The sequence below is a fragment of the Molothrus ater genome, chromosome 1, assembly GCF_012460135.2.
Source record: "Molothrus ater isolate BHLD 08-10-18 breed brown headed cowbird chromosome 1, BPBGC_Mater_1.1, whole genome shotgun sequence".
Taxonomy (NCBI): Eukaryota; Metazoa; Chordata; class Aves; order Passeriformes; family Icteridae; genus Molothrus; species Molothrus ater.
In genome coordinates, this window is record NC_050478.2 from 68,679,267 (window position 1) to 68,688,257 (window position 8,991).

Here is an 8,991-nt window from a genome sequence, read left to right on the forward strand (position 1 = left end):
CAGGTTTTTTATTTGCTTCACAGTGAATTATAGTGTCCCATTTCTTGAGACTGTAAGCCAAGAACAAAGCTACAGTCCAATATAACTTTTTCTCTAAGGGGGTAGGAAGGAAAGCACGTGGAAAGACAATTGAAATTGGCAGTATTTCAAAACAGAGATGACTACAGCAGTGAAAAAAATTATAAGTGCTTATACAAACTGTTATTTTTTTAAGTGAAAGGAGACCTGCTTTTTATTAACAAATTATAAATTATTTCTTGAAATGAGTATTTTAGTGTAAAATTATAAGGAACTGTTGTCTGCTGATTCCTTGCTTGAGGACTTGATACAATGAGAGCCTTCCTGCTGGCTATGGGGATGGTTTTTGAAATAGTTTTAAGCACAGCTTCTTAGCACTAAACTTGTGTTTAACTTCGTACCAAGTTCTCACTGTAATTGCTAATGTTATTCGGTACAATATGTTTGTTGTAGCTTTTAACCTACTTGAAAGCCTAACTGGTTAGTGGAAAGCAATGTCCAAATTGAATCTTAAATCTTAGAAAAGAGTTCAGAAGTTGCTATGAAGTTATTTTATATTAAAAGCTTTACAAGAAAGGGTTGGTGGTCTTGATTGCATTTCCCTTTAAACAGAAATTCTCTGGGCAAAACCTGCAGCCTCCTACCACTACTTTCTCCAGACCAAATGTAGACTGTCAGCAGATGTGCTTAGAAGAAAATGGACACGTAAAGTGTGTTGTGTCTGCCACTAAAAATAATCCTTGAAGCTTGGGTATTCTGAGATATCTGTTCCTTCAATATTTTTCATATGCTCCATAATTTACAACAAAATAATTCCACTTCAAGTGCATATTTTGCTAACTCATTTTTAATTGTGGTTTGAAATCTTTAAGAGCTCCTTGTTATCATGTTTTGGTTTTTGTTCTGTTTTGACACTTTGAGTTCACTAGGCATTCTTAAAGCTGAGCTAACCTTGGATTTGCTGCCAGAGCCCCCATGGTCAAATTATGTCATCATAATAAATAATTACTCTTTCTTCTTAAATGCTGTGCATCTCAGCCAAATTTGGCCTCATATTGCCTAAATAACCACAAAATACTTTAAAACTACATAGGAGTTCAGTCTGAACATTTATGTTAATAACTTTAATGTGGATAAATGTCTTTCTTCTATTTTAGATCAACGTGTTTTCTCTGGTTTTAAGCTACTGCAACTGCTATGGCTTTTAATACTGCTATGGCTTTTAATACAGCTAAGGAATGGATCAAGGTCTGCAAGCATCTGTGTAAGCATAGGTACTGTTTCTAGCTGTACTGAATGCAAGATGTGAGATTTTTTTGCAGTTCTTTTTCTTTTTTCTTTTTCTTTTTCAGTGATAAATATTTGCGAAATACAAGTGTACATACAAGTAAATTTGCTTTAATTGAGGGAAGAAGGCTTTAAAACTCATTAAGATAGATTAGAACAGTGGTCTGAAGGGCAGGGAGGAAAGATTAGGAACTTCCTAGAGTTTGCTTGAGGGCACTCAACAAGGATCCCCATCTTTCCAAGGCAGTAGGTGGGCTGGGATGTGGCAGCTGCATTGAGCTTGCAGCTGAGCAGCTCTTACATAGGTAGAGGAGAAAAGGCAACATTCAGTGCAGGAAATCTGGATGGAAGGACATGATGAGATGCTGGGGTTTTGAATACTTCTTGGGTTGATTTGAGTTTCTGATGGGCTCATTTTGGCAATTGATTATTGCTTGGTTGGATAATTAGCTGTCAGTTTAAAAGGAAATTCTGCCTTGTTAAGTTAGTAGCAGCAAGTCACTTCTTTTCCAGTGTTGCTTCATCTCAGTGAAGCTTTATTTCCATCTGCAAGAGGTAGAGATCCTTGCTTCATGCAAAGAAGACTCTATAACCATATCATTTTGTTGTTTGTTGTGTTGCTAAACTGGGGTTGGGGATGCTGTACTGCTGAGAATGTCAAAGCTGAAAGATGCTTCATGTCTGAAGCTTTTCTGGCTTTAACTTTATGTTAATGTGACTGGAGTTACACCAGAATTGTAATACTCTTCATGATGACCATCTAGGTTCAATATTCAGTATAGATCTATTTTTACCCAAGGGTTTAGTCTCTTTCTGATTTCTTTTTGGACATTTCACGATGTCAAATGAGCAAATCAGCCAAAATGATTCAGCCAATTTTCTAGAAGGTATATGGGGAAAAAAAACTTTCTGTTCACGTTTTCAACTAGAACCTGCAAGACTGTGGATACCTTCCTAACAGTCCATGGCTTGAAGGAAATACATACGCATTCTTCAGGAGGTGTCTTCTGTTAGAACATTTGAAAGGCCACATTCCTGATGGAAAAATTTGTTGAGATTTGGCTTTTTCAATGTCTCTGAAAAATGCAGTGAACAATGACAATACCTTACTGCAGGAAGCTAATTGTGACAGACTGTTTTAGGGAGGCAGGGACAGGAACTAGGAAAACTTGCCAGTTTCCTTTGGCACCTGGATTGTTGACGGCATATAAAAGATGTTGGCTGCTGAACACCAGTGAGGCTGGAAAACCTGTGAGCTGTTGCCAGAGATAAAGACGAGATGAGGAGATGAACTTAAGTAGAATTTGGTGTGTTAGGAAAAGTGATAATGGGTCATGGCAAAGTGGGCAAATAGTAAAATAATGGGGATTCTCAGAAAATGAGAATAACTTGGGCCACAGTTTGGTCTGAAGTGAACAGAAGGATTTAGTCTCAAACATGTGAACCAGCATTAAATTAACAGGGTGCACAATCACTTCCATTTACTATTGCTGCCATTACTCAAATGACAATTAGTTGAAGCATCAGAGGGTTTTGGTGTGTGTGTGTATGTGTATATAAAAATTCCCCAATGTGAAACATGGCATTAATGTTCTAACTTCTTAGGTATTTTGATTCCAAAAATGAAACCTAAAACTTGTCGAGTGTTGAAAAGAAAACAAAATCACAAGAAAAGAAGAAATTAAGAGAGCTCTCAATACAGGTAAAAAAGCCAAGCACTCATCTGTGTGGGTGGGTACACTTGCAAAATCTTCAATTGCCTGATTTGCCTGTATGCAAATTTCTGCTCCCAGTGATCCTTTTGAAAGTCAGTGTGTAGAATGGGTAGTGCTTCATTAGCCTTGCTTTATTCTTTAGAGAGCAAAGTAGATATACAAAAAACAATGAGATTAAGGTTACCAAGGCAACTTTGATTTTTGCAATTTAACTTTAATTTTGACAATATTTAATTTTTATTTCTTGTCTTAGCAACCTTAATGAGTTGAGGCTTAGAGTTTTTTAATCCAGCTTTTATATTATGTTGTAGGAAATATGTTGGGAATTTACCTTAATATACTAAAATAAATGACCAGAAATTCTCTTTGCTTTGTAGTATGTACTGCTGAATGTTCTGAGTTACTATATCATTGCTATACCCCATGAATGTGCCATACAGTGGCTATATAAAAGTTCACGTATTTCTTCCTTATGTCCTGTGACATGCAGACCCTTCCGAGTTACTGGCTTCAGCTCCATCACAACATCCTTACATGTGTTGGTGGTATCTTGACTAAACCATGCTGGTGCACACTGAATTGGAGAGTCAGGTAAGTGTTTATGCTTGAATACAGCCCATGAAAAAAGCAATAAGATTCTCAAATATTTTTTAATCTATACGTAGTCACATGTGACAGTGTTCACAGGGGTTCTTGGATGAGGGAAGAGACAAGAATGTTCACTCCATGTTCAGAAGGCTTGATTTATTATATTATGATACATATATATTACATTATAACTATACTAAAAAGAAATAGAAGGAAAGGTTTCCTCAGAAGGCTAGCTATGAATAGAAAAGAAAAGAATGAATAACAAAGATCTGTGGCTCGGACAGAGTCCAAGCTATCTGGTCTGTGGTTGGCCATTAATTGTAAACATTCAAGATGGCCCAATCACAGACACACCTGCTGCATTCCACAGCAGCAGATAACCATTGTTTACGTTTTGTTTCTGAGGCCTCAGCTCCTCAGAAGGGAAAAAGTCCTAAGAAAGGATTTTTAGTGAAAGGATGTCTGCGACAGTCACAAAACTGGCAATTCATCCTCCCTTTTCTCTTAGTCACTAGAGACTCCAGAATCCAGCAGTATTTGTAATCTGATGCTTGCTGTGTCATCACATTAAAAGGTGTAGGCAAATTATTAAATAAGGCTTGGTGACACTGGGTGAGGAAAAAGTCTTTAAATTTTTCTTTCTGTAAACAGCTGTCTGCTGAAATGTCTCACATGATCAAGTTCTGCTTTTTACAAATTATCTTCAGAGTTGGTACTTCTGTTTTGAGATTGATTTATTTATATAACAGCTAACATCAGCTTTTATCTCTTGTTTGTAAGCTTCTGGGAGGGTGGTGAAAGGACAATTTTTGATATTTTGGTACTTTGTTGCTTGTACAAAAGCAGTAATATACAAACTATGTCAGCACCAAAAAAATGAGTCAAGTTAAGTTATTCTGTGCCAAATGATACTTGCATGGTTGAAAGTATTTCATTTACTCTGAAACAAACACTGGGTATCTTCTCAATCATGTAATGGGCTTTTTACCCCCTAATTTTATGAGGTATGGTCTATATATTTAAAAGTCTATGCAGCACTGTGTTTCTTAAGACTATATCTTGGTTTGACATTTCACTGATCTTTGTATTAGTCTTAATAACATAATTAGCATTTTATGTTATTTTAACAATTTTTGGATATTTGTAACATAATGAAAATAAACTCCTTGTAGCATGGTAGCTGTATTATGCAAAAAGACATGTATTATGATCACTGGAAGTTTACATGAGGAAGCTTAGAAAAGATAGGAATGTTAGAAGTGTGCATTGTAGGATAAAGTTTTTATATGATAAATACATGGTAATCTGGTAGAACAAAGCGATTCAGGTCAAATGAGAAACCTGAAAATCATATTTCTCCTTCCTGCATTTTCACTTTTAAAAAGAAAGGCATATTTATTGTCATGGCAAATACATGAAACACAGTAGTAACTTTTCAGATGCTGTCATTTTAATGATTATAATGATTTGTGCTTACCTAATTTTGTTTTTACCTTTTGTTGTGCTGAGCAGCACTTTAGCAATTTTATAATGCAACTGTGCATCCAGTAATGATAATCTGTATTTCCAAGATGTGTGTGAATGGCAGTTAAACAGTTCTGTAAATCACTTGCCTATTGATTGTATTTGTAGTATACACAAAAATAAAACAGAGCAGTTCATTCCTCAAAATTACTTATCTTTAACTTGCATCTAATTTTGCCCTACAGGTTAAAAAACACCCAAACAGCACAACAATGAACAAACTAAAACCAACTCAAACAAATTACTTTTCTTGAGAAGCTGTATTTTATGTGTGTGTCACAAACATAGCACAGAATGAGGAGCAAGGTTTATGTTCTCTACAGCTTTGTCTTTCATCACCTGACATTTTCATATCTCATTTTTAAGTCTTTCCATGACTGATGGTATTATAAAATATTGGTATCATGTATTTTGGGTTTCTTTTTCAATTAGTTTACTTAGCTTATTTCTTAAACGGCAATCCAGAGAACAGTTGAAGGAGCAAATGGAAAATTTCAGAGCTGCTACCACTCTTTTGTCTTCATTTTGGGATCAAGTATTCAAAACCAGACATCAACTGAGAGGACATCACAAACAAATCTATTGTGAAGAAACAATAAACCCACAAATGAAAGAGAATAAAAAAGCCTGAAGATAATCCTGTGTGTTTCAACAAAAAAGCAACTTGAAAGAAGGATTCAAGCTAATTTAAGTGTAGCATGTACAGTAGGTATGATCGGTATTATAGCAAAACTTGCTATTTTGTTTCTTAATTACAGAATATTTGGCACATATATTTATTTGCTGATTTACTTACATATTTTTGTAAGAAAGTTGCTCTTTGATAGCCTAAATAAAAATAGCTGCCTCCTACTTGGTTTGTGATATTACCAGTCTTTGGAGTAAATTAAGCATTTGCTGATCAAAAGGTGCAGCTAAGGTTTTCTGCTATAGTTTGTTACAGGCAATAGCAAAGTACAGCCCCTGAAATAGACTTTTTCAGGAGCCAAGACAAATGCTGTGAGACTTCTTGGAATTCTGCAAGTTAACTAGGTGAAAAACAGATTCCTTTGGGTCATGGCTGCATTTTTAAGAGGACTACTAACTAAAGCACCAATTTTATCAGTTAGTGTAAAATTCTACTTATCTGCACTTGTAAGAGTTAGTATCAAAACTTTGCCTTACCTCAAGTGTATCCTTTCTTCCTAAGAGATTTTGAGAAGGCATTTGATGTTTTCCTGTTATTCAGAAAAGATCTCTTTTTCTTTGATAAAGAAGATAATAATCTCTAGCAGCCACCTGTCCACGAGTTGATATTACAAAATATTCTGATAGTTTTTCTAATATTTAGGTAGAGAAGCTTGAATACATCTCTTTCTCTAAGTTTCTTCTAAGTATGTACATTTGCCTTGGGGTGTTTTCTCTTTTTGTTGTTGTTTATGGACGTACATGTCTGTTACATTGTCAGAAAACATTTTTACAATAGTTTAACAAGAGAAGTCACTTTCTTATTTTCACAGTTGTGTATCATAAATTAATTTAAATCATCAAAGCTTTTTCCCCCAAAAAACCTTTGATGATTTGAATTAATTTATGATACACAAAAAAAAAAAAGCTTCTTTATCCGAACTGTTTTCTAGGACTTAAATAATTGTCTATGCTGAATCTGGCTTTCCTCATTTTAAGTTGTTATTGCTCACGTGGAAAGAAAGAAATGCATGTTTTAGTAGCTCTCCGAAATTGGTATAATAAAAGAAAGCAAAAATGCAATTTGGGTTCAGCTAGTCAAAGGTCTAATTGCCTGAAGTGGACTAGAGCATTTTTGTTAGTAAGTAGGGAGCAGATCAATGTGCTGATGATTTACCTTGCTCATAGGCATCTGCCTTAGGGGCTTTTTTAAAATCAAGTAGTCAGTTAACAGAACTTATCTCTGTTTTAAGTGACAGAAGTATAATGTTAAGCACTTTACATCATTAAAACAGTTGCTTGTGGAGTTATGCTGGAGTATGACAACCCAAATTTTATCTGAGGTTACATTTGAAATGTGGCATCTGATTTTTACAGCTCTGTTTTGAAGGAAAAAATGAGCTATTATGGACTGAATCTCTGGAGCTCTCTCTGGAAGAGGGAAATTAAGAATTTACTTGAACTTTTCATACCTACTTCTTACTCGAGCTTTGCTTGACTTTTGTACAGCAAAACAAACTTCATGTCAACACTCTTCATTTCCTACAGTCCCCCTGAGGTGCAAACTCGTAAAACTGGCATTGGCTGTAGTCCCAGCCTGCAGGTGTCCCGTAATTCTTTCCACTCAAGACCTTGTCCCCACAGCAGAACAGGATCTGTTGGGAATCACAGCCAGCTCAGTGCTGTGTCCTGCGGCACACATGGAATAGCTGGTGGCAGAAGGGTGTGAGGATAACCCTGCTGTGCTCACTGTGACTGAGAGCACAGGCTGGGCCCTGCACACAGCTCCAGAGTGCCAGAGCAAGCTGCCTCATTTTCTCTTCGTCCCTCTCGTTATGCCCAGATTACAGATGCACATGGGAAGTATATTTTAGAGTCTATGGATACTGCAAAACTTCAAGGAATTCCTTTAAACTGAGAAAGATCTGCTGTCAGGAGGTTACCAGCAAAGTGTTGGACTTGGAAATCCAGCTGTGTTCCTGGCCGTCCTGTGGCGCTTTGTTTGTTTTCCTCCAGGAGGGGGCAGCAGATAAACAACATCGGGGGCTGTTTTCTTACTTTTCAAACGCTTTCCAGTGTCCTCCTGCCCGTGAATCACAGCAGGGGCTCCATACTTAACGGGAGGGTTTAAAATTATAATTCTTACCTGTTTGCTACGAGGACAGCTGGAATGTGTGAATCGGAAGTCTTCATTCTGTTCAGTGTTAAGCAGTAGAATATATTCAGCAAAATCAATCTCAAGTTTATAGAAAGGGCAGTTCAGTATTGAGAGTTAAGATTTTATGACATGGCAGTAGGTGTGTATATATTTTAGAGGATAAAATAAGCAAGCAACCCAACCCCATGAGCTTATTAGTTAATGTCACCTAAGTCTTACTTAACATCTTTCAAATACTTATTTTCTATCATGTTATATATTACAAGTCAAAACAATGTTCTCATAGTTTTATTTTCTGATGAGAGAAAAAGGACTTAAGAATGCACTGAATCTAGGGACGCTTTTCATTCGTGTGTAATTAATGTGCTCATGTACATTCTGTGCTTGTGCATTCTGCTGACAGAGCATAGGAGTTAAAGTCCTCAATTCATGGCAGTGCTAATGATGCTAAAGAATATAGCCAAATTTTATTGCATTATTTCAGCCACATAGTGCAGGTTTATCATCTAAAACTTTATGGAGGTGTACAATATTACTGATTGGGAGTATAGTGGAGTCTTTTAAACTGTAGTGAAAATGCTGATTATTACATACCATTGTGAATTTCTTGAAAATGTGTGGCTGTAATTCTGTTTAAGTTACAGATCAAGCAGTTAACAAAAAGCTACAGAGAGAGAGCAGTCAAGACTTTTCAGCTGCTAAATTTTATCCAGTAGTTTATATAAAGAAAGAAAAAACATAGTGGCTTCTGTGACTATCAGCTGCTATAATCAGTGTTCAGTAGCTAACTGGGAAGAATTAAACTAATTCCTAACAGGACTGATTCACTGATAGACTTGCCTTGGTGATTTTCATTAAAATTGTGTTGTAATGCATGTGAGACCTTTATGGAGCCTAAAGCTTTATCAAGTTGACTTGACATTTTTTTTTCTTTTCTGGTGATTTTCCTTTTCAAAGATTAAAAATGTTTAAGAGAAGAGGAGGAGATAATTACAAAGATTTATTCAGAATGGCACAACTTGCCTTTCAGAA

At 36.0% G+C, this 8,991-nt stretch overlaps 1 long non-coding RNA gene across 1 annotated transcript; it reads left to right on the forward strand.

Moving 5' to 3' along the window:
- Positions 1 to 1,181: 1,181 nt before the first annotated feature.
- On the forward strand, positions 1,182 to 5,987 carry LOC118695427 (uncharacterized). Its single transcript, XR_004981530.1, has 4 exons — positions 1,182 to 1,292; positions 2,911 to 3,007; positions 3,511 to 3,611; positions 5,321 to 5,987. It is a non-coding gene; the product is annotated as an uncharacterized LOC118695427 (long non-coding RNA).
- Positions 5,988 to 8,991: the final 3,004 nt, after the last annotated feature.